Below are 27554 nucleotides of genomic sequence, written 5' to 3' on the forward strand. Positions count from 1 at the left end.
TGAGTGAAAGATCTCCCAGAATAACTGTTTAAAGACTGTCAGGGTGAAATGACTCCTCCAAGAAAATTGTACTTTGTTGACTCCTATGTGGAATTTTGGTTATTTTAAATGCCATTTGTCTCTCCTCTTTCTTAATGGAACCTGAAACAGTAAGAACTTCCTTCTTTCTACTTCAAAAGAGGAAAATGCTATCACTTTTGAAGCACTTCCTGGAGGATCCTACCATTCACATTGCTCCGTGCTTCAGACTTTGTATTTTAATTAGTGTATTTTCTATTTGCCTTCCAATATTTTACTTCTTTTTTCCACCAACGTATCAGTGAGTCTGATCTGGGACAGGAGAATTAATTATTCATTACCATGAGGTCTTTTTATGTCTGTCTTGACAGCTTGGGTTACCAGCTTGGTAATGGATGTGATTTTCATATGACAAACAGTTAAATCCTCACTCATATCACAGGGTAAAGCTGGTGGGTTTTGTTGTTGCTGTTTTTGTTTGTTTGTTTTGTGTGTGTGTGTGTGTGTTTCTGTAATGTATTCCCAAGGCCCACCACAAAAGCAAGATACAAACGTAGGCATGTGTCCTGGTTTCAGTTAGGACAGAGTTAATTTTCTTCTTAGTAGCTGGCAGGGTGCTATGTTTTGGCTTAGGACTAGAAGAGTGCTGATAACATGCTGATTTAATTGTTGCAGAGCAGTGCTTACACCAAGCCAAGGATGTTTCAGCTTCTCACTCTGTCCTGCCAATGGGCAGGCTGGGGGTGCGGCAAGAGCTGGGAGGGGACAGACCCAGAGCAGCTGACCCAAACTGGCCAAAGGGGTGTTCCATACCATCTGGGGTCATGCTAAACAACATATAGGGGTGGCTAGCCGGGGCGGGGGGGCCGAGGTGGGGGTTAGGCTGGGCATCGGTCAACTGGTAGTGAGCAATTGCATTGTGCATCACTTGTTTTGTACACATTATTAGTAGTAGTACTATTATCGTCATTATTGTTATTATTATTGTTGTTATTATTATTTTTCTGTCTTAATAAGCTGTCTTTATCTCAACTCACAGGCTTCACTTTCCCATTTCTCTCCCCCATCCTAGAGAGGGAGGAGAGAGGGTGAGTGAACAGCTGTGTGGTGTTTAGCTGCCAGCTGGGTTAAACCACAACAGCATGGAAGACCACCAAGTATGCATAGGCTGAGAGCTCCTCAGTAGGATAATCACAGAATAAAAAATAATAATCATCATAGAAAAAGTCACAGACACTCGGAAGCAATAGCTACCAGACATCCCAGTCTCAAGAGCTAAATGCTAGGTATTCCCCCGCTTGTGAAAGGTCAGTATATTTTTGCTCCAGCCTCAGGACATGTCACAGGCATGAAGAAATAAGAAAGAACAGCCTGAAAGCTCCATGGTTGAGCTGCCAAGCACAAGGCTCCCTATTGAGGGAACCCTAAACAGGAAAGAGCAGCTAAGGTGCTCCACTTGGGCCAAGTGATAGGCACTGCAAGGCCTTCAGAATGGAAACTCCATACTCCTTAGTAATGTATTTTTTTCTGACAAAGGCAGTGGCACTTCAGTACCTACATAAGGCTTCCATGAATGGCTCTGGGTCAGGGATCCCCATATAATTCTGTGAGCAGACTTTTGAAAGCCCCACATTCGGGGCAGAAAACTGCAGTCTCTGGAGCAAAGGATAAATCCTGAATTTTGCCTCGTCCTGCTTTTCTATTTCGTCTTTAGTTTGAGCAGTGGACAACTGCAGTTACCTTTTAATAGCAAAGTTTTAGCGGGCTGTCTTTCTGGATTAGATTTTTAATCCAGCTCATCCGGTAAGGGTGTATTTTATCTGCTAGTAGCATGTCTGCTGTGGACAGCACGTGGTTTATAGAAGTGCCTGAGCAATGCTATTGTCAGCAGCTCACTGACTCAGAGCATCAGCTCCTTATCAACTGTTATTTTCCAGCAGGAGTCTCTCTGTATGTCACTTCGACCTAAAACTTCTGTCTTCTGGAACAGGTTTTCCTTCAGTATTAAAAAGTGTGAAAAAGGTGGAGAGAAAATCTGGTTTGGACTAATGGATTCACGGTGATTTTCATAATCCCATAACTAGAGCTCTTCAGCTTATTTTCAAGAATCAAAATATGGGGAAAATGTTAGGAAGAGGTATACGATGGAGAGGATGGAGCAAGAAGTTGCCTTCTATTTCTCTACATTTTACTCCTTTTCCTTGGCCCCATTAGATCTCTTCTCCTTGTGTCCAACCTTCTACTTTCTGTGCCTTCTTCCACACTGACTCTTCTGGCCCTCAGTTCTCTCTTGCTGTCAATGACCCGTTTGGGCCTGAGATACAGAGGTGTCCATCAGTGACCTTGCATCTCCTGCTGATGAGGAATTCAGTGGTCTGCACTAGGCCTCATGCAGTCTGTAGTGCACTCCACAGCAAGGACTTAGGATATGAAGAAATGGCCTCAAGCTGTGCAAGGGAAGGTTTAGATTGTATGTTAGGGACAATTTCTTCATGGAAAGGGTGGATAGGCATTGGAGCAGGCTGCCCAGGGAAGTAGTGGCATTATCATCCCTGGAGGTTTAAGAGACGTGTGGTCGTGGCACCAGTTTAGTAGTGGACTTGGTAATGGTGGGTTAATGGCTGGACTTGATGATCTTAAGGGCCATTTCCAACCTAAATGACTATTTCCTATGACTTCCCAAAGCCCCTTCTAGCATCCAGTCCACTGCATGGCCTGTCTCCTGTGCTCTCTGCTGAAAAGGACCACCTGCTTCTGCAAAGCATTGCCCAGATTTCTGTTTGTGTGTTTGCTTGTTTCCACTAAGGGTAATATTTCCCAAAATGCTAGCAAGTGTGATGATTTTTTCAGCTCTGTTCAGCACGCAGCAGCTGCTGTTGTTTCCAGTGCCTAAAAGAAAGCTGATGCAAAAGCAGCAACCCCTGAGAACCTGCTGGTGGTATCTGGAAGCTACGCACTAGTGATAAATGAAAGCCTGGGTCTGATGGCTGCTCGGGGATGGACTGCCAGTGCCTCAGCAGCTCTGGAGCTGCTGAGTCTCTGGTTGAGACTCAGCCACAGATCTCTTCACAGGTTCCTGGGGTATATTTTGGAAAACAAACAAACTAGCTAACTAACAAAAAAAATGTATTTGGGGGGTGGAGTGGGGTGTTACACAGTCCTTTTGAGCCAAAGCATATCTGGGTCTCCTGGTGATGACATGGGGACCTGTGCAGAGATCTGCAGAAAGCACTGCAGGACTGGCATGAACTTGCAGGCAGTGTGGAAAGAAGCCAGTGGTGGGGAGGGAATGAAAGAACAGCAGTAATAGGCATATGACTTCTGCATGCTTGAAAAAGGAAAATGGAGTGAGGCAATTCTCTCCCTGGAGACTCTGGCCTCTGCAGTGCTTCAGTCTCACCTGAGCACAAATGCCTCCCACATCACTGCAGCTTTAGGAAATCATCTCTGCAGCTGAAGACAAACTGGAAAAGAGTCCATCATGCAAAGTGCTGCCCATTGCAGTTCTTTCATTCACACATAGAAGTGACGGGATGGTATGTGTTTACTTAAAGCAGGATGTTTCTGCTCATAAAGTGTCCACTTATCTCTGTTTAGATGTCTTCTTTGCCCTAAATACTTCTACCACTGACTTCTACCACTTGTTCTGATGAGGAATATATTGGAGTGTGACCTCTCAGTGGAAAATGCAAGAAAAGATGAGGACAAATGCACCAGTCCTTGAAGATGAGGTTAACAGCTGTCTGAAAAAGTAGAAAGCAGACTTGTCTCCCATGAGCTATAATGTCTGATAAAACATTTTATTTCAGCATAGGCCTGCTAATATTACTATCCTTATTTCATTTTATCACCTACATACAGGGGCTGTGCAGATATCCTTATTCTTGGTGAGCAGTACATTGCTATGTAAACTACTCCATTATTCTTAATGGTGCAGCTTCCAGAATAATATATTCAACTCGTATTTATTTTAAATAAGAGTATCAAAATTTCGACATTTATAATGATGAGGGTACTGGGAGCTTTTAAAAGTTGGGTCTTTCATTTTGATGCATTCTGTTTAATATACCTGAAGTATTAAGACTTGTTTAGCAGCATGTGCAAGAAAACAGAACTATTCTCTTAGTGTTAATGATCCTTGTTAGATAAAATAGAAAGCATATAAAAAATCCAGAACCATAAAAAGACAATAATATTTTCTAATGTTCTTGAATAATATTCTAATAAAATTAGTGTCACTTTCTACTAATGTGGCCCTTTTCATTTATTGGGCTAAAAAGTAATGAGCCATATACAGCAGCCTAATCTGCAGTCTAGGAAACATGGAAATTCCTTGAACAAAAAGGTAAAAAGATTTTTAAGATTTTAGGGGTTAAAATGAATATTTCTACTAATTTCAAACCTCCTCTCACTCATGGTATATCCTTATGAGCAACACAATTCCCTTTCCTCCCTCATTGTGCCAACAGAATTCTTCAGGGATCAGGATGGACTGTGCTATGGTCTGGTCTGGGATTAAGACAAAACAAGGAAAAAATCCCTTTTCTCAGGGAATCTGAAGCCTGAAGCTGGAAAAAAATGAAAAATAATAATAATAATAATAAAAAAAGCTTTGCTTTTCTAACTAAATCCTTTCCTGTCTCTCTACTCTATATTCAACTTTGAATAGAAAATTAGATTTTTATAATGCATACACCTACATCTAGCAGTTAAGTCAGATTAATTTGTGCTATGAAAATAAAGGACAGTAGCTATTTCATGCATGAACACTCATTCCCAAGTAAACGTCTTTATGCAGATAGTTATTTAGGAACAGTTGTGCTGAAATTGCTATTCCCATGTGACTGCCTAGCCCTAAGCAGTTGTGAATACACAACATTTGCACTGATTCACCTGCAATTAGCTTATCGACATGGGCGCAGATATTGTGAGCTGGTTGCATCTGTTGTACTGTAGGAAAAATATGCAGGTACATACTGTCCTCTGATGAACCCCTTTGTAGAAAATATGACAATTTCAAAACAAGTTCAAGTGTTTCATGAACATTTGTGACTTTGAAAAGACACTTTGGGGATGGAAGTTTTCTTCATTTTGAACATATTAGCTCTCCTTCAGACAGTCCCAAGACATTCATTTGTTTTGTAAGACACTAGAATCCAACTGAAGATGGTACAAGACTTATTTGGATTTCTTTATCTGAATACTTTTATAGTTTATCCTCTGAAAAATATGAATGGCAGGTAATTATCTCTGTTGGTGTAACAGAGCAACAGAGTGATCACACAGGTGCAACTTTCACATTTCCGCTTTCCTTTCCTTTAATTATTTATTATCTTTTATACCAGAATATATATTTTGCTATCAGAATATATATCATATATTATTCTGCTTCAAGACCCCAATGAGAGTAAGCTCTTTTGGACATGATGCTGTGCAGCCATACAGTAAGGATTTTATGATAATGAATTTACAGTTTTAAGACTAATGCATTCACCCCCAGTACAACCACTGTGGAGACATTACATTTCCTACCAGGATTTGCCAAAGTATTTTGCACATTCCTAAAACACTGACGGGGAAGTTAGGCTAACCAGTCCCTTACCTTACTCCACTCTCTCTACCAATGCAATTCAGATGGATAATGCTAGAGAAAATACAAAGGACTCGGGTTCATGAAAACAAATGAACATTTCAGAAAATCATTGCATTTTTCTTATTAAATGCCAATTTGGTGAAACCAAACTTTTTTTTTTTCCTTCCAGGCAAAAGTCTAGAAATCCAACTTGTCTAAACGTCTCTTTGCAGTGTTGTTGGATTTGATATTCTTCAAGAAAAAGGAGCTTTTCCTTTACAGATTTAATTTAAGCCACAAACATTAAAAATTAAAATTTAATTTATGCACATTAAAATGTGCCTAAGACCTTCTAAATGACTGAGAAGCTAGTATTTTTATTAGCTGAAACCAAAATATTGTCACAGTTCTTTACAAAAATAATTTTAGATTTTGAATTCAGATATGAAACTATTAATTATTTTTCTACATCCTGGAACATTTTTTTTGAGACAGAAACAGCATCTTCTTAACAGTTTCTCCCTTCTGTATAGAAGGGGGCTATAGGCAACCACAAGGAGGAACAAAGAAACACATGATGTCTCCTTACCCTCCTTGGAAGCTTGCTAGGAGAATGAGCCCTAATAGATAAGAAAAAGGCTATTGGGAAAGAATAAAATATTTTCAGGTTATTCCTGAAAACTTCAAGTCTGATCTCACATACAGTATAGAACTTTTTGGAATCTTTGCATACAATCTTTAATAAAAGCATGTTGTGTTTTTTTTTGTTTGTTTGTTTGTTTGTTTTTTCCTCTGGGTTTTTTCCTCTGAATAGCACATTAAAAACCTGAAGGTCTAAAGCTGTGCACAACTACAGGTCCCTGTCTCAGCTGATGCACAGGAGTCATGGCACGCACACTGCGAACCGAGGCATGGGCACTCACTCAGCTTCACCCACTCCAATGGCAAAGGGGCTGTAACAAACCCTGTAAGACAGGAAGATCTGACACCACCACAGCTGTCTACACTTGGCAAATTTGACTTGGCAGACTAGACTTAACCACATATGCAAGCACAACTTTTTCAAGCCTTGCCGCATGGAGAAATAGAGGTGTTACCTGTTCTTCCCACTTGTGTACTTCAAAATACATGGTTAGTGGTGGAGATCTTTGTTGCATGATGACATCTCTCTATCCCTGGACAGTAATACTCACAAAAATGTGTTTCTTGAAAGAATTAATATACAACAGAATTATATTATATATATATAATTGCATGTAATAGTTTAGTATCCAGCATGTTCAAAATGTCCAGTCCTGGGGACAGTCATAGGAAAGGGGACTGCAAGATTCTTACTTGGGAAAGCAAAATACTACTCTTAAAAACATGACAAATTACAAAATGACTGTTTATGTGGTGATTCATTATCCGCTATTATCAGGATTATCAATTCAAAGATTAAAGGTAAATTCATTGTTGTTTTCATTGATGCACTGCAAAGCCTCACTTGTCAGCTCTACCTTGAAAAATGCAAAGCATCCCACAAGAAGAAGCCCTATTGTGGAGCCCTGTTGCATTAGAGATTTTTTACCCTCTGTTTCCTGGGAAAGTTAAGTTTGCAGTTCAAACAACTTGAAACACTCCAGAAAAGCAAGTTAATTCATAACTCATTTGAAAATATGAGTAATCACTAATGTGACTGTCAAGCGGGATGACTGTTCCTCTCATTTTATATCTCAAATTAATTCTCTACCCAAAACTCTTAGGCGGAGGCAAGCAGCACTGATAGGGCAACTCACCAAACTTGGAGGAGTTGTGGACTCAAATGAGGGCGTAAAGGCCTTACAGAGGGATCTGGACAGGTTGGAGAGCTGGGCGATCACCAACCACATGAAGTTCAATAAGAGCAAGTGCCGGGTCCTGCACCTGGGACGGGGAAACCCTGGCTGCACGTACAGACTGGGCGATGAGACGCTGGAGAGCAGCCTAGAAGAGAGGGATCTGGGGGTCATGGTAGACAGCAAGTTGAATATGAGCCAGCAGTGTGCCCTGGCAGCCAGGAGGGCCAACCGTGTCCTGGGGTGCATCAAGCACAGCATCGCTAGTAGGTCAAGGGAGGTGATTGTCCCGCTCTACTCTGCGCTGGTGCGGCCTCACCTCGAGTACTGTGTGCAGTTCTGGGCACCACAGTATAAAAAGGACATGAAACTGTTGGAAAGTGTCCAGAGGAGGGCTACGAAGATGGTGAAAGGCCTGGAGGGGAAGACGTACGAGGAACGGCTGAGGTCACTGGGCCTGTTCAGCCTGGAGAAGAGGAGGCTGAGGGGAGACCTCATCACAGTCTACAACTTCCTCGTAAGGGGGTGTCGAGAGGCAGGAGACCTTTTCTCCATTAACACTAGTGACAGGACCCGCGGGAACGGGGTTAAGCTGAGGCAGGGGAAATTTAGGCTGGACGTCAGGAGGGGGTTCTTCACAGAGAGGGTGGTTGCACACTGGAACAGGCTCCCCAGGGAAGTGGTCACTGCACCGAGCCTGTCTGAATTTAAGAAGAGATTGGACTGTGAACTTAGGCACATGGTCTGAACTTTTGGGTAGACCTGTGCGGTGTCAAGAGTTGGACTTGATGATCCTTAAGGGTCCCTTCCAACTCAGGATATTCTATGATTCTATGATTCTATGATTCTATGGTTTATCTGCCTAGATAAAAACTGGAGTGAAAGAACAGCCAAACTGAAGAAATCAGAAAACTGAACACAACATAAGAATGTACAGCTAGGTCTAGCATGATGAACATGCCAAAACCCCACGTGGACATTTGCTGGTAGGAGCCCATGTTGTCATTACTGGAGTTTTTCATGCCTTTTTTGCACAGCTCAGCCTGTGTGTGAGGCAGCAGATCTCCTCAGGTACAACTGTGCCATGTTGGGTAGAGGCTTCAGAGATCAGACAACAACTGCTCAGCTAGGTGACCCATTGGTACACTCACTTTCTTTGCTATTTCAGATTTTCTGATGCTCCACTCATTTACAACCCCTGACCAGACTTCATGCAGTGCATAAACAGTGTTTTAGAGTAAGCAGGAAAATGTGGGTAGAAAATTGTATAATTTTAATTTTCAGCCCCTAACTGGTATTGCCTTTAACTGCACATAGATGTTTCTGTAGCCAGTCCCTGCTTTGAATTATTGCTCTTTTCACTTTGCTGCATATAAAAGGTAAAGAGGGATGCATAAAAGTCATATGGGCTTACAAGAAGAGTCACCACAATCCTGTAACATTCTATCGTAAGCTTTCCTTAAAAAAATACTTAGGAACGTGGTTCTTAAGGGAGAGAATGATCTCATTGCAGCAGACAGGAACTTGTTAAAGTCTTTCGAGTCACCATAGCCCGGACACAAGGCTGGAGCTCCGTAAGCAGAGTAGTTAGGCAAGGGTACATCAGTTGTGGTTAAGAGAATTATATTAGGAAGCTTGTAACCAAAATAACCCCCAAGATAACCCCGAGATAACCCTTCAGTATGCAATAGAGCCTTGCTTAGCCTTGCTTAGCCACTCATAGATCGTGTCACTGTTCAGTCCAGGGAAAATCTCCTCACAGCATGGTGGCTGCCAGTCCATACACATAGTCTTCAGAAGTGCAGTTTAGATTTGTCACTGGAAATGCCATTTCACAAGAAATTACTGTCTTTTGAACTCATACCATCACAACACACAGCTTTTTGTCCCCATAAGACCATTATATTGTGTACACTTTAGACTGCAAATGTTTAAAATCACAGTATTTGTGTGAAACACTTCAAATCATCGTGATCCAATTATGACGATCTCCCATTATTATAAGTGGTATTGTTTGTCATACAAATTATCATAATCAGTAAAAATATATTAATAAAGAAGATGTCCTGTTTAACCCACGACGGTTTCTGGAAGTGGATATGGATAAATATTTTTTTTTCCCCAGTGGATAAAAACAAGCCCAATGTTTTACACACAATGTCGTGTTTCCCTGAGAATATCTGTAAGTGGGATAGTAAGGTGTATTCTGTCTCAGCACTGCTGAATCCAGAAGACAGACTGATTGCAACCTTCTGGGTTCTCACCCTCCTAAAGCACAAACCATTGAGACCTTCAGTGGGATTTATCAGAATTCATCTAAGCGAGCCACCTTCCCTCTGTGTCCCAACAGGCAGAGAGAAATGGGAAATTCTTAGGCACAATTCATTCCACCCTGATGCAGACATGTAAAATAAATGCATTGGTTGCATTTTAAATTAAAAAATATTTTGTTCCACTCTTGCATATAAGGGGACACAGTGGGCTAGCTCAGGTGAAGATGTCTACACTGAAGACATCTCAAGTTAGGTGAGACTGTTCCCAGCCCTGGTGCAGGCTGAGTTCCAACTCAATAATAGGTAACATTTGAGGGAGAATAAATAAATAAATAAATAAATAATAATAACTTTTGGCTTTTAACTATTTCCTGAGCAAAAATGAAAAAAGAAATAGTAAGAGACATACAATCACAAAGAATGATTTTACGCTACAATCACAAAGAATAATTTTACACTTGTTGTTTTTTTCCTCTGTTCAAATATATAAAATATTCTCTGCACAATACCCCATGTATTTGAGCCTATTTATAGGGCTTCCATATTTATAGGGGTTCCATTTTTCCTCAGAGTAATAGCTACATAGTGGATATAGTGGATGTACTTGTATCTTGAACAACTCTCACGAGGATTTCTGGTTGTCTGAATAGACTAGGAATCCTTTCCTTAAGTACTTTATTTCCTTTTTTTTTTTTTTTTTTTTTTTTCATGCTTTTGCAAAATAACTGCCTCTTATGGGCATACTAGATCTCCTCAAGACAAACTCTCACTTTATTTATCTTGCCACTTCTTGCAAATCTATCTTGCATTTCTCAGGATGTGTGGCTTGTTTTTTCCTCTGTAAATTTAGTTGGATCTTCCTGATCCAGTCCACTATGCACTGTTCTGTTCCTTCCAAGCAGCTTTTTTTTTTTTTTTTTTTTTTTTTTTTTTTTTTTTGCGGCCTGAAAGATTCTGATTTCTTTTTCCCAGCTTTAAAAAAAAGAGTAATTTTAGCCATTCTGTTTCTGAATACCTGACATATCTGAATACCTGAATATCTGGGCTCATATTCTGCAAGACATTCAAAACTGCATATTCAGCCCTGCGACCTCAAATCTGTTAGAAATGATGCAGCAGTTCCTCCCTTTCTCTCTATCAAGCCAATGTCTTTCAAATGCAATCATTCTTTCCCAGAGCACAGAACTCTTCAAATGTCTGACTGTCTAGCTGTCATGCTCTTCTTCACTTAAACATAGTTATTATATCTAGTGTGTCCAACCCATTAATATTAAAATAAAAATAGCTACCTTTCGCATGTCTTCCTTTCCAGAAGCTCTATTTGCATTCATGAGTAGACAAAATTCTTGCCAGTGATGTTTCCAGTTAGCAGCATTTCTGGAGAATTTCAGGTGCCTTAAGGCTTTTACCTTCTGCTCAAGTTTCTCACTCAAATCTTCTCTTCCACTTTTTTCCACCTCCACTACCATGTAGCATGGCTAATGTGATGACTCACGTGAACCTTGATTCAGAGCACTTCTCTCTAATGAGTCTCCAGTATAACAAAAGATAAATGAACAAACACTTGAGAGAAAGGGAGAAGAGAAAAAATTTTATGCCTCATTCTTTGTCATACTGTTCATCAGTTAACTGCAATACACTCAAGTTCAAAAACAAGATGAGCCAAGCTTCTTCAATGCCCAGTCAGCTGGATAACTCTGAAATTTCCATATCCATGTTGCAAAGGAAGAGGGTCTCTCTGTAGGGTTCTCCCAGCCTCTCTTTTCTGAATTAAGAGAAAGAAGACGTGGTGGGGAGTTACTGTTCTCTGGGCAGGACTCAGATGGGCTATGCTGGGACACTGACAGAGAGCTTGTTGCACACAAAAAAGGGAAAATTTGAAGAAACAGGTTATGTAAAATAGGCCTTTCAGCTAAAAAGCAGGTATTTTCTCTATTTTTTCTCTATTCTCCAAGTGTCTTTATTTTCTCTATTCATTTCTTCACATACATACATACATATACAAAGAAAAAAAAACGGGGGGGGGATTACTGATTTGGGGGCAGAGGGAAAGGGAAGGAATTTATACCAATGCCATAGGAAATGGAAGATTTTGTTGTAACAGCTGCATCTCACTTATATTTTGTTGTAAACACTATGTTGAATGAATTGCATTGAAAGTATTTTATGCTTTTGTGCAATGAAGAGGACCATCCAGAATGTTGATTTTGAGATTGTGTAGGTGGAACTACAGTAGTTGGCCTGATGAAAGGGCTCTGACCTCCTTCAGTGCTGTGGAAATTGTCAGTGAAATGGTTTGGCCTTGGCTGACTCAGAAAGCTGATATTTCTAGGAATTAAATAAGAGAACATGTAGAAGTAAAAGTCTTTCTGATCTAGAAGAGAGTTCAGGGACACAGGGCTGCCATGTCTTCATTGCATCAACATCCTTTTTTTATATCTTGAATTAGCTGCTGAAATGGCCCCACTGTTTTAAGCTTTACCTAAATCTCTGCTTCCCCATTTATTTTATATAGTAACAGCATTAACTGTGGATGAATTTGTAATCTGTATTTTATCTATGATGTAGCACACACTGCATTGCTCAAATGAATCTGCAAAACTTTTAATTTCTGGAGGCTGGAAACTTAATTTCTAATGGGTTAGAATGAAATACACTAAAACTATTATCATAGCAAAGATAAAAAAAAAAAAAAGTGATGCAAGAGAATAATTATTCGAGAATTGTGCTAACAAAGTCATTTATAATTGAATGAACACTCTGTTCCCTGGAACATTATAATACATATAATGCTTTCCTTTCCACGTGTCACCTAACGGCCCATGTTAGATGACTCAGACTACCTGTGCCATAGGCACAGAGAGCTCTAATGCAGTGTTAACCCCAAACTGGAGGTCTGTGGATTGTGCCCTCACTGGGAATAGGACTGCTCCCTGGGGCAATGCTGTACCTGAACTGCTGAGCTGGGAGGCACCATTAGATCCAGAGCTACCCAGTCAGTATAACAATATACCGCCACCTCCTAAAGGACATACTTGTGTTGGGAGCAAGACTACTGTCCTGAGCCTCTTCAGCATGGAGGATTTGTTCAGACCTCATGTATTTCTGGAAGCTAGTTCCCTATTGTGTTGGGTCTGTCTGAGTTGGAGTCACCTTTTCCCTGCAGCAGCCCACACAGTGCTGTGCTCTGCACTCGTAGCTGGAGCAGCACTGATATCACTCCAGTGTTGTGTCTATTGCTGCATAGTGCTGGCACAGCATCAGGACTCCTTCCAAGCCCCCAAGAGCCAGCAGGCTGGGGTGGGCAAGTGATGGGGAGGGGACATTACCGGGGCAGCTGACCTAAACCAACCAAAGGGATATTCCATAACACCTGATGTCACACTCAGCAATAAAAGGGGGGGCTCTCGTGGGGGAGGGGGCTGTTCCTCCTGAACAACCACTACGCGTTTGAGGCCCTGCTTCCCAGGACGTGGCCGAACACCGCTTGTTGATGGGAAGTAGAGAATATTTTTTTTTCTCTCTCTGTGCTTCCGTGCGGACTGATTGTTTCTTTTGTTTCTGTTTTTCCTCCCCATTCCCTTTCCCTTTAATTAAACCTTTCTCATCTCAAACCTCGAGTTCTCTGTGTTGTATTTTCTCCCCCTTCCTCTTTGAGGAGAGGGGGAGTGAGAGAGCGGTTGTGGTGGAGCTTGGCTGCCCACCTGAGTAAAACCACCACAGTCCTTTTTGGTGCCCAACATGTTACCCATCATGGGGTAAGATGTGCTGTTAAGCTAGGGAAGGAAGGTAGGGCTGTTCCCAGCTTGCACACATCATGGTGGAAGCAAGACTGTGCTCTTACCAGGCACAGAGGTCCATGCCACCTTGTACCACATAATGTAGCTTTACTGCCTCAAGTCTTTACTGGTTCTGTACCTCTGCATGACCTTCCAGTTCCTAGAGAGGATGTGTCCACAGACGATTTGGCACTACTGAAAACCATCTGTCTCCAGGTAGGGGACACAAAGCCATGTAATAAGGTACCCCTGTTGAAAGCCATACAACATGTGCAAGTTTTACAGCTGACATCCAAGGGCAGGTGTGCTGATTCAATCCATGAATGAGTGCAAAAAACAGAGGTACGGTCAGACTCAGGAACAAAATTACCAGATCTCCAAAATATTGCAGATTTCTAGAAGGGACTTGAAGGGGGATAAGAGGATCAAGGGAGAAAGTATAAAGCTGAGGAGCTTCATCATTAGGTTCACATTTCAGATTTCACTGACTTTCAAAATCTACTGATTCTCAGTTCCCTTTCAGTAGCTCCACCTTATTAGGAAGGTAAATTACTGACAAGAACTGAAGAAATTGCTATCACAAACCACCACAAAAATATGATGTGATTAACATCGAATGAGTCATATGTTTTTCACAGTGTGGGAGAAACCTTATCCGCCTGAAAATATTTCCCTGTCGTCCTGTATAATCCTTCTGGCAGTACACTCTTAACACATAAAAGACAGATCTTAGTGCACTCAGATAACTCACATGTTTCAGCTGTGTCCTAAGAACACCAGATCCTGGTGCTTTTAATTTCTGGCACAGTGGTAGAGGTACACTTTCTGCAGTGTACCTGACACAAACCTCTTTGACAAAAGGCGAAATTGCAGGTAGGTTGAGAAATTATCCATGAGAAATTGTAGGTCAGTTAAGTAGAGCTTTATGACATTCGTAGCATGGAGTATGTCAAAAGAATAATGTAAAGGATTGTTGTTGTGGTTTAACCCAGCAGGCAGCTCAGCACCGCTCAGCAGCTTGCTCACCCCCCAACACACATGGGGGGGAGAGAGTCAGCGAGGTGAAAGTGTGAAAATTCATGGGTTGATATAAAGATATCTTACTACATAAAGCAAAAGCTGTGCATGCAAACACAGCAAACCAAGGAACTCATTCACTGCTTCCCATTGGCAGGAAGGTATTCAGCCACCTCCAGGCAAGCAGGGCTCATCACACCTTATGGTTCCTTGGGAAGACAAACACCGAACATCTCCCCCTTCCTCCTTCTTTACCCCAGCTGTTATTGCTGAGCATGACACCACATGGTGTTGGACATCCCTTTGGTCAGCCTGGGTCAGTTCCTGACTGTGTCCCCTCCCAGCTCCTTGTGCACCCCCAGGTACCTCGCTGGCAGGGCAGCACCAGGAGCTGAACAGTCCTTGGCTCTGAGCACTGCTCTGTGACTGCTAAACATCGGGGTGTTATCATTGCTAATGTCATTAAAAATCCAAACACAGCATTGTTCGAGCCTCTACAAAGAAAATTAACTCTGTCCCAACCAAAACCAGGACAACTGTTTACAGCCTCAGGTGTCACCAGATACAACACAGGCAGGTTCTTTAGGGATCTAAATCATCTGCCTCTCTTGTGAATGGAGACACTCCTCCCACCCTATTATGCCAAAGTCAGCATAACCGTTCCGCTATTGATTCCACAGGTTGTTTTTGATATGTTCCTGGAGCTTTCTGCAGATCATAGGTTTTAAAATCTTGAACTTTAGTGGTCTCTGGCTTCTGTGGGTTGTCCTCTTGTGGGGCACCATTAGTGATTTTTTGTTTCAGAGGTCACATCAATACAGAATTACTTACTTTCCCATCACATTCATCTGGGTTGTCCCAAATGTCTCTACCCCAATCACAATCATACATAGCTGTCCAAACCTTCATGGGGTCTATGCTACCTTGTAATAGTTTTGCACAGTGTTTTCTCTCCTTCTCCTTAAATTGTGGCACTAACTGTTTTTCAAGGTATGCCCTCTTTTCAGACACACTGTTCACTTTAAATCTGACTGTACTTAATTCCCTTTCAATCTTTTGTTTTCTTCCTCTAAACAGACAATTCATTTTCAATTTTCCACATTGCAGCAACAACCAGCGCATCCTTTCATTCCTTTTGTCTTTCTTTACCTTGCACTTATCTTTCTGTATATTAAAATTACTCCATATGGCATTAGGATTGTGGTGTATTGCCCTTTGCCATTTCTTATCCCACTTACAATCTTGCCTCCCATTTTCAATAAAACCCTTTTACCCCATCTTGTTGATACTGTCATCATCAACTTATAACAAGGCTTCCTTCTTGCACTTGCTGTCTATAAAGAGAGGGAAGATGCAGTTGCTTAGCACTATCTGCTAACATGTATTTTCCATAGGCAATATGGAACTATGGTGTGAAATTTCCAAATAAAGTATCAGTATTTGGATAGCAAAGATGTTTACAGTCTGGCTCTCCCTTTACTTTCGCATTCCTTTAACAACTGAATTTAAAACTCCACTGTACCACAGTTGGTTGCATGTTTGTTGACTAAAACACTGCATGAGGTTCAATGTCCTGATGCTATAATAACTAGCTATTCCTTCCCTCTGTCACAGGAAAGGAATGTCAGACTCTTCAGTCTCAAAAGGTGAGACTACTGGAGTGTGTAAGCATATTGTTTTTTCCCCTATGCATCCAAATTACATTGTCAATAAGGCTGGTTACATTTTATGAGGCTTTTATATATTTTTACCAACTTTTTCCCAAGAATAGTTCAGTTGTTAAATGTTAGCTGTTTGGCCATGAGTCAGAGCCCAAAGACAGTGTTAAGTGATGTGGTTACACAGTGCAACACTCCACCTGGAGGGGAAATCTTCCAGTCTTCAGTTCTTTTTCCAGATCCTAGTCATTGTATGCCATAATCTCACCACTGCATATTTCTGTTCTCCCTCTATGCCATTTGCATTTAGAACCTGAAAGTTATTTGGGTTCTAATTCATTACTTCCATTAATTTATTTTGACCCTAAAATGTTGTTAACATGGCATAGAAAGAAATCTCTCATTAAGAGTTCATAATGGTCATCCCTACGAGCTGTTTGCACTCTTAACCTAGATCGGGCACTACCACATTATAAATGAATACTAATGAAAACAACTGTGAGATGGTGTGAAATGGCTGGCAGAGTGAACAGATACTTCCAGCTTCACCTCAGCATCAAGCTATAACATTTAAAAGCTAATGAGCTAAAAAGGAATGAAAGAGAAAATTAATAATGCACTGCAAAGTACAGCATTCAAGAGAAAATTCTCCTCCCTCCATACCAGGGCTAATTAATGTGATCTATTCTAATAGAAATAACCCTAAGCACTACTTACTCATTTTAAACACCCTGTATTCTAAGTTCATGTATAAATGCTCTTTGCAAAACTATAGAATTTGCGAAGTTATGAATCATGCCACTTAAAATGGCACTTTTGATTGTGCAAGAAAATTCAAGGACACTTCTTTTCCAAGTGGTTTACTCTATCCATATGCTACTAAGGACTCTAGGTGGTAGCTCTTCTATCAAATAAACACGTTTTTTCTTTTACTGGGAAATGGTGCTATAAGTTCCTAAAAGAATATTATAAAGATTGGACCAATTTTTGCACTAATTTATAGTTCATACAATCTTACAAAAGTCACAGGAGTTGCACAGGATGTAATAGGTAGCAGTTTTGGCTTCTGCTGAAATACCAGCAGTGGGCAAGAAATTAATTTAATGATCACCACAGAATACAAATTGGCCACCTCACCTTCAAGGGAACTTCCTCTCACTCTAAGAATAACACATCTTTCAAGAGTAAATAAACGTACAAGGAAACTAAAGAGAGTCACAAATCGATGGTCACACCTAACCACTCCCACATTTATAGACACTGTCCTATTCATAGAGGGAATAATGCATGACTGTCTCTTAATTATGCATTTAATTATTTTTGATCATTTTATTCATACACACAGTTATGTCCTCATTCTCTTTCCCAAATTTACATCATGAAAACTATATATGAAAGCTTGCTATGAAATGTTCTGAAAAAGAAGCAAATTGATTGAGAAACAAGTAAGATTTCTTGTTAGTATTCCACATTAGGGAAGAGCTGTCATCAAAACTTATTTTCATAGAATCATAGAATGGTTTGGGTTGGAAGGGACCTTAAAATCATCTTGTTCCAAGTCCCCTGCAATGGGAAGGGACACCTGCCACTAAATCAGGTTGCTCAAATTTAATTGTAGGCATATTATAGCAGAGACTAAAAGTCTGAAGAAATAAACAAAGGCATGGTAAACTGACAACTAACACTAAACTGATTTATTTTTCTTTAGTTTGGTAATATCTTGAGTAAAATAGAGCACACACCATATATGGAAAGTAGACTTGCTCTGCAGATGTAATTATAGTAGGCAAAATTATTTTGGAAATGGTTTGAAACAAATGTCAACCTGATTCTTTGTTATGCTATTGCTGATGACTAGGTAGTATTAATTATGAAGAGATGCTGGTTATCTTTCATTAATATCACTTGTTTCTATGTCAATGCTTGATATAAAAAATCTTTGTAAGCAGCCTGCTAAAAATTTAAAAACAAATCACTGAGTAGACTGTATTGTGAACATTGCATAACTTGACAACATCCATGAGTCACTAGATGGTTTTCAAAGCACGGAACCCGTGATTACAGAACTTTATGATTAATACATGGATAGTTGTGAGTCTGTGTTCTGATGTTTGAAGAGATCATTTCAACCTGCACTCAAGGAGATGGCCTGTGGACTGGGTAAATAATAATAAAAGGTCTGAAGTGCTCAGGTTTCCTATACTCAGTGTTTATGCAGGCAAGCTGGAGATGGGAGGCAACAGAAGACACAACAGTAGGGGGAAGGTAAAATACTCAGTGATTCACAAAGCCTGGCATAACACTGACCACTGCATTTCACCCAGGCATACATGGACTAAGTCTTGTTCTAGACTGAAGGAAACCTTCCAAACTGACATCTAGCCAAATATGAAGACATAAGGAACAGCCCATTCATTGCTTGCTGGTTTGTTCATTTGTTAATAACTTCCAGTAGAAAAAGTTCTGCCTAATTCCATATTTTTTTAATGATTGTTTCCATCTTCTGGCATTGATTCTTCTTATTCCTTTCTAATTCTTTAGAGTTTGGTGTTCCGCTGCGGTCTTATGGGTGGGAAACAAGTCATTTGCCCATTTTGATTTTAAAAAACTAAATACATTAAGCTCATTAATTTGGTCCAAAACAAGAATTTCTTTCACCCCTCATATTTCTGTGGCTCTTTATTGATGACCTCCAGTTTTTAAGAAGCAACCCTGATAGGATGCAGTACGCCAGCGTTAGGTTAATTTATGCCAAATACTCCCTGGAAAAAGCAGTCTATGTCTAATAATTATTGACCTGATCATATTCAGAGGTGACACTAGCTCTTTGTACCATAACATCTGTTTGTTCAATGTAGTCTGTAAAACGTTTTCATAACCAGATCCACTCTTCCATTCTACGTGTTCTATATACAGTGTTACCACTTTGTGCATATATGCATAACTTCATTAAAGCACCACTTGGATGAACTAAGGATACTAAGCACTACTGATTAATTATTCTGTCTGCACCTGCTTGTTCACCATGACTCTCTTAATGTGCAGTTTTACAGTCTGCTGTGATTTTGGAGACGTGATGATGAGATTTAATGGCTTAAACAGGCTTACACTTGATAATACCAATGTTTCACATCACAGAATCACAGAATCACAGAATTTCTAGGTTGGAAGAGACCTCAAGATCATCGAGTCCAACCTCTGACGGCCATTTATGTTTCCTATCATCTCTTATATCTCAGACCTTTTCACAGTGTGTGGGCTAAAGCTGTTCTTGATCCTGAACTGCAACCTTCTCTCCTGCTTAGATCCAAGTCAAGCGTGTTCATGAGATAAATCTTGGGACATACTGCTAGTCCTGATTGGACTCCACAGGTTCTTCTCAGACTGCCTTTAATCAGCATAGATACTGGACATGTGGCTCACACACTGCCTGTAAGTGGCACTACAGCTGTGTGGGAAAGGAAAAGTGAGTGGAATGGTGTCTAGCAGTTTTAATTGTCCTGGCTTTGCAAATATGACATGGATGTAACCACTTACCAAGATCTTATTCCGTTCAGTATGTTTTCTGTGGCACAGTACTGAGTTTTAACAGGAATGCCTAAATAAGCTAAATCCTCTAAAGACTTCAAGTAATAGGTATCATTGCCTTTAGCAGTAGAATGGAAACCAAGATTAGAATGGAAATATTATTTTATTTTATTTTTTTCTACTGTATGTGGGCATTACACCATCTGCACCTAATAATGGGAGTCTGTCATTGCTAGAGTGTTTTTATTGCTAACACTATTACATTTTTTCCCTTTCATTTCCTTTATTTTATGCACAATTTACATTTTGCATAGATTATTATTTCCTTGATTTCCCACTTTTACTTTCCACCAGTGTCTTTGTTAATTTCCACTAGCTGATCTCCTTTCTCTTCCAAAGAAGGGACTAAAGCCCAACATATTTTTAATTTTTATTATTTTGACTACTTAAGATTCTTGTGTACTGCACATGGCAGCACTGTGCAAGATTAGTGCTGACTGATACACATGTATTATGCCCATACATGGCCTGGAAGACATTTTTTTAATTTGGTGCTCACAGTGGAAGAACTCTATTCTTCCACTTCAAATCATGAGAATTATCTCCCCACATTCAGCAATGATAATTATATAACCTTCCTTCCCATTAGCCAGAATTCCCAGCTTCTATCATTAGTCAGTGTTGGTATAAGTAACTTCAAAAGACTTTTTTTTTTTTTTTTCCAGGATCAGTCTGTTAAACCCTGGAGTGATTGCAAAGAACATCAGGACTGGGGGAAGTAGTCCTTTTCTCTCACCTGGTTTCTGGAGCCTGCAAAGCTGCAATGAGATGTGTTTAGATAGCAACAGCTTCACAAATATAAAACCAAATGGGGGGATAGACACATCTCAAGTCACTGTGTCACATCTTTTGTGTTGGAAATACTACATCATCTAATTTCTTTTATTATTATTATTATTTTTAATAAGCTGCATTTTCAAAGCTCATCTATTTCCATTTTTTTCCACTCTAACTAAACTGTTAAAGATATTATTCTTATAACATTTCAAATTTTACCTATGGGTGACTTATGGCTAGTGTGTTGTGGTTGTTTGTTTTTTTTTTTTTTCTTTTTTCTTGTGGTTTCTTTTTTTTTTTTCAGCTTATTCTTCTGTTTTTCCTTAGTGTTTACTTTTTTTTTAAGTGTTTATGGGTAGCAAACATATCTAGTTTTTGCTTTCCCCCCTAAACCTAAACAAGAATGTTAAATAGAATACAAGGCTTTACACATGCTTCAGCTTGTGTTCATATTCCTTGTAGGTGGATGATGGCGCCTCTATGGAACATGCTATGTAACTTCTCCCATTGGATTTGTGGACTGTACTCAATGGTTCTGCACAACTAGACCTGCTATCCAGTCTAAATAAGCTTTTTTAGCCAGTGAGGTACAGCAAACTAAGGAGAAATGACTTTGGAAAAACAGATTTTTGTTGAAGAATAAAAAAAATCCTGAAGAATATGGTTTTGACATATAGGTAAAAGAGAGCTTTAGAGGAGTAGAATTGACAGAAGGGAATAAGTCGATGATTAGTTGATTGATTGATGATTGACTGAGTGATTGATGCACTGAAGCCTTGATAAGCCAGATGCTGGACAGAGGGCCTGGTATTAACAGACCTGAACATCCTGCAGCTCACTACCTGACACTGAAAGAGAAGGGCTGAACATCCAATTGACTCTGTTTAATGAGAAGACAAGTGGGACCTATGTTATAACACTCATGCCTAATAGCAGCTGAGAATGTGTAATAAATTTGTAAATGAAAAGTAGCCCCTGTATAATATGGTTAACTTATTTCTGCCACTACTAATAGTTAGCAGTGGCTGGAGTTTCAGCTTTCATTCAATTTGTACTGCAATGGTTGGTCTTGAAAGGCTTGGCTTGAGGTTTTCAGTCTGGGATACTTTCTTGTGGATAACAGCTTCTGTTTCTCCTCCTCCTTTTCTCTCTCTCTCTTATTCATTGTGCTTCAAGCCAAACCTTGAGGCAGCAGATGGATTTAACAGCATGGGATCAGAAAATTCCTGTTATGATGAAATGTGAGAGCGAAAAACCCTAACTTATCTCTACTGATGCAAAGGGGAGTAATTGCTTGTGAGTCAGTGAAGCTAGGGTTTCACTCTGTGCATCTCGACTCCTCCTGAGTACTTGAAAGTGGATGCTCTGGGAGAATCTGTGTCTTTTAATGGTATTCTTATGGAGACTACATAAAATGATAATGAAGTAAAAAACTATCAAGATGGTAATACTTATTTTCCATGAAAAAATCGTATTACTAATTAAAGTAGTACAAGCCTATTTCTGATGCACCTTGACTTCCTTAAGGACTATCAGGAGTACTTTCCAGTCATTAAGACTGCTCTCTTGGAGAGCATCCTATACATTAACATGTAGGTGTAAAAAGTAAACAGTAGGTGGCCTCAGAACATTAGTATTGCTCTTCACTGGAACGTAAAGTGAAGGCAGGAGCCTTCCTGACTCTTTGTGGTTGAGTACAGTGCCTTCCCTAATTGTATGAAGCATGCTGAGATGCATTCTGCAGCCTAGAGCCTACTGGCTTCATATAGGAACACCTTAATATAAGCTCAGGTAATCTAATTTTCCTTGGTGTTTCAAACACATTGCGACTATTGTCAACAGGTAATATCTGTGTTGCACAATAAAATGACATCTGATCATTTGCACACTAAGTTTTCAGATGATACTAAATTAGGAGGAGCTGTCTACTCCCTTGAGAGTAGAAAGATCTTGATTAATTACATCTCTTGGCCTTGCAGAGGCCTTGCAGAGAGATTTTGATAGATTAGGGTGTTAAGCAATCACCAACCCTGTGAATTTAACAAGAGCAAGTGCTGAATTCTGCACCTTGGATAGGGTAGTTCTATGTATGTTTGTACAGATTCAGGGTTGAGAGTCTGGAGAGCAGCCCCACAGAAAGGAAAGGTGTGTTTTGTTTTGTTTTGTTTTTCATTAATGGTAAGACCAATATTGGTCAACGGTGTGCTCTCGAAGCCAAAAGTGCCAACTGTATTCTGGGGTCCATTAAACACAGTATAGCTAACAGGTCGAGGGAAGTGACTGTCCTGTTCTACTCTGCACTAGTACAGCATCATCTTGAGTACTAAGTGTAGTTTTGGGTGCTGCAACATAAGGATATAATATTGGAGTGCATCCAAAGGAGGGCAAAAAATACGGTGAAAGGTCTAGAGAACAAGACCGATGGTAAGCAGCTAAGATAACTCAGTTTCTTCAGATAGAAAAGACAAGGCTGAGGAGTGGTCTTATTGTGGTCTACGACTTCCTCATGAGCAGGAGTGGAGGGGGAAGTGCTGATCTCTTCTCTCTGGTGACCAGCGATACAATGCAAGGGACTGGCATAAAACTGAGTCAAGGGAATTTCAGATTGGCTATTACAAAAAGGCTCTTCACCAAGAGGGTTGTCAAGCACTGGAATAAGCTCCCAAGGGAAGTGGTCATGGTACCAACCCTGCTGGAGTTCAAGAAGTATTTGTACAACCTCTTATACAGATGGTTAATATTTAGGTAGTCCTATGTGGTGCAAGGAGTTGGACTCAACGATCATTGTGGGTCCCTTCCAACTTGAAATATTCTGTTCTGGTGGGTTTGGAGATGATGAATGACTAACCACCATGAACCATTCCAAAAGTTGGTCTTTCTTCTCTAGAGAAGTTACTGCGGGTCATAAAAAATCCAAACCAAGCCTGTGAGCCTCAGGACCCTGAGAGTCAGTTTTCAGCCTTGGTCAAGTGTTGGTCCTCTGCAAATTCAAGTTCAATCCTCAGCATCTAAACCTGAGCCTTCTGTTTCAGGAGAATCGTGGGTTGCAGAGTCCATGATGAACATCAATTTGCAATTGCCTAATTTGTTCCATCAGTGCTCCTTCAGACTACTGGATCATTTCAACACCAGGGAGAGGGAAGCTGTTATTGAATCTACTATTGATTTTTTTCATTGCTGACTACTTAGGTTTGGAAAAGGAAAAAAAAAAAAAAAAAAAAAAAAAAAAGAAAAGAGTAAAGTTAAACAAATAAACAGAATCTTTGTGTACTAAGGAGAATGCAACTGTTCTAATCCACACTGAGACAAGGAGAATGAATGTGTAACAAGTCTCATCATTCCTGTTTTCCTTTTTTTTTTTTTTTTCCCAAGTTGAACACCAGTGTGTCACCACGAAAAACGCTTTATCAGTTAAAATCAAGCTGCCTATCTTCAATTCACTGAGGATCTGTAGAGATTGCAGAGCAAGGGGCTCTTCAAGCCACAGGAAAGAGGGAGTTTGTGGGCCTCAACTATTACCTATTAGCCACTATTTTCAGGCAGATGGACAAAATGCTGGGGACCAAAAGTGGTGGTGTCCCTGAGCATGGTGAGAGGGGCCACCTCTTCTCCCCTGCTGCTGACTGCACAGCGCGGTTGGGAGTTGCCACAGCCAGCCACAGCTCCCTGCCATCAAAATGGTGACTGACACAAAATGGCTGCCTCCCAGACTGACGGGGAACGGACTTCTTGGTCCATTGTCAACTGGAAGGTGTAGCAGGTTGTGGTAGCTCCTTCCTACCTGGGGCCAACATTATCCCTGTGCTGCCTGGGTGCTGGGAAATAGAGGTAGCGGATTTTGACATAAAAGACACTGTGCACATGTCATGGAGCACCCACCATCCTAAAATGTGCATGCACTTTGTGGTCATTAATTCATTCATCAGTGGAGGAGAAAAAAAAAAAAAAAAAAAAAAAAAAGTTTTACCACAAAGAATAATGTTTTTCACAGTGTCTTTTAAGTGCTATGGAGCCTGAGGTGGGAAATGATTCGTTTCTGTATCTGTGCTGTGGGCGGCAGAAGGAACCAGAAGCAAAACTGGGATCAAAGCAACAGCCACCCGTGCACCAGCTCTGTAAGGAACACCTCCCTGTGCTCCCCCAGCTCCTAAGGAGCTGCTCCCCTCGCAGAATCATAGAATTATGAAATCATAGATTCATAGAATCATTAGGGTTGGAAAAGACCTCTAAGATAATCTGGTCCAACCATACCCTCCTCTTCCCGCTTCCCCCCCCCCCCCCACTATCACCCATTAAACTATGTCCCTAAGCATCACGTCCAACCTTTCCTTAAACACCTCCAGGGATGGTGACTCCACCACCTCCCTGGGCAGCCCATTCCAATGCCCAACCACTCTTTCTGAGAAAAAAAATTCTCCTACTTTCCAACCTTCTGGGCCTTGTGCTCCACTCTCCACCCTAACCACCATTGTGAAAGAGTATTTATCATTCAGTCATAGAATCATAGAATCCTTTAGACTGAAAAAGACCTCTACCCCACAGTTGCTACTTTGATCAAAAAAGCAAGCAAGCTCAGTGACAATACTTAAAAATTATGTCAATGTGGGCTTAGAGACATTTCTCCAAGCAGTATCATCATGTGGACTCATCCCACCTCAGTAATCTCCTGTCATCTAATTTGGGTAAAGCATGTGTGTTCCCTTACATTAAATAAACAGCAGGCTCAATGACCCTGCCCTTCTTGTGAACCCACGTGTCATTGTGTTTAGGTAGGGAACAAATAAAGTACTTTCAAAAGCCAGCACTTTAACTAGGCTGACCTGTGCCTTTCTGTGATGCTCTGAAGAGAAGCATTTATATCTTTAACACATCCTCATTTTAAAAAGGTGATTGATCAGTTCTAGGGAGGAGTGCAATGCCTCTTCACACGTCTAGTATGCCAGTAGAAAAATCAGCCAAGCCAGTCTTGCTGAGACAATCTGACCTGTGTAACACTTTAGGAAAAGCTCTCTGTTCAGTGGTTTTTATCTCTCTGGACAGTTTTAACTTCCAGTTTTAATCTACCCAAAAATGAGTCAGGATTGAAAAGCAGCCTTTCAGAAGGCATTAAAAAGTCAGAGGAGCATTAGGTCTGCCAGCCTTTGGTGGGGCTGCAAATTCCTCTCCCTCAGTCTCTAAGATACCATAGTCTTTTAGAGGCAAAACTGTTTTGCATGGAGCAGGAGAGCTATATATTCTTGGTGTCTCCAGTTGTTCCACAAATAGAAGTTGCCATTAGCACAAAAGCAGAAAACCTTTCACAGGAGAAAGGGATAGAGAAAGCACCTTTGCCTTCCCTTCTCTATTTGTACATTGCAGTATCAAGAGTGCTTCCAAGACATGGCACTAAGCCTATTTTTATTGCTGATGAAGCTTCTTGTGTCTGCCAGAGAGAAGCAGCATTGCAGAAAACACACTGGCAGGTCCAACCTTTCCTTCTCTAAAAGAAAAACTGCTGCCATGGGAGTAATGAAGGTCTTTGCCTGAGAAGGCTACATCCATTAGCAGAGCTGCCTCTGAACATCTCAGCCATTAGGCAAGGTTGGACCTGCACATCAGGCCTGAGGAGGGACGGCTGACACGGCAAGCCCTGGAGCTTGAGAGAGCATAGGCACTGTTGGAGACTGCCCCATCTTCCCTAGGCTGTCCCACTGCCTACAGCAGCCTCTGAACACAATGGTCCCTATGGCTGGGTCCACCCTAGTCAAAGAAGTGCCTGGTCAGCCTGTCCCTTCCTTTCATGGCTCCTGTGATGCTCTGCTTCCCTTTATCTCCTCCCCATTATAGCAGTTATCAGATCAAATTATAGCTGCATGGTAGATACTGAGTTAGCTCTCAAAGCAGCAGGGACGAGCACGAGGTTAATTACCATTTGACCTGCCTGCAGAGTGAATACGTTAATGATTTATTGAGCCTGTCTTTCACTCAATATCCCATGTGGAGCAAAGGACAGTCCTGGATAGCACTGCGCTGCTGTGGCGATGGCAGCAATCTGCTTTTGGCTCATTAGAGAACATGGTTTCACCTGCGTGAGTTTCAATGGGTTCTGACATTTAGCTGAGCATAGAAATCCTCCTGAAATGTCCCGAATCCTGTCCTTCCATTCAAGTTCGTCTGCATTATCCTGCTGCCGGCTGCTCTCCAGCACTTGGGAATCCCCGGGTGTCCTTTGTCGCCTGTGATTAGCTGACAGTGTGAGGCAGAGGGAGAGAATGTGCAGGTTTCCCTCACCATAGAATTATCATTTGCATGTGAGATAAGAACATCCCTTGTTCATTAATGTGATTTCAAAAGAGCCGTGCAATTTCATTTGCATTACAACTGATGCTGGCCTGAGAAACTGAAATGCTATTTAATGAGTTAGCAGTCCACACAATTTCAGTCACAATTTGAAGATAATTTCTGTGGTTCTCGGGCTAGATTCATGCTTGAATTTAATTGCTCTAAGGCCACTAGCTTAGCTGGAACTATGCCAGTTCATACTACTGAGAATTCAACTCTTGGTTAAGTGTCTGTATCACTTTTGCAAAGTCTGAAAATGTCTTCTAAATTGTAGGAAAAGCACTGAAAGCTTGAGGTAATAGGATTATTTCCATTTAAATAGTGTTTTTACTCTTCTAAAAGTATGAGAATATTTTTCTTCTGGTCCCATTAGTTTTGCTATTTCATATGATTAAATAATGGTCATTTCAACCTTTTAGGATCATAGCAGAGTGGAGTTGGGTCAGATAATCCTAATATGGTCCCTATCTAAAGCTATTTAATCCTATGTTCAGGATATTTGAATCACTACACATAATTCTATGCTTTGCTTATATAGTCTTGACTATATCAGAGACTGCATCTGAATCAAAGACTACACCTATCATGCTAAATAAACCTGAATTTGGGGGGCATCTTGCCATGAGGCCAGGAAGAAAGGCTGCAAGCCCTAAGCCCTTGGTCTTCTCTCAGTGCAGTGTTGTGTGTCTTTTGTATCCCTTAAACCATAATTACTACTTAGCTCCCGTGTGGGC

Source organism: Netta rufina (genome assembly GCF_964035555.1).
Source record: "Netta rufina genome assembly, chromosome: 1".
NCBI classification, from domain to species: Eukaryota; Metazoa; Chordata; class Aves; order Anseriformes; family Anatidae; genus Netta; species Netta rufina.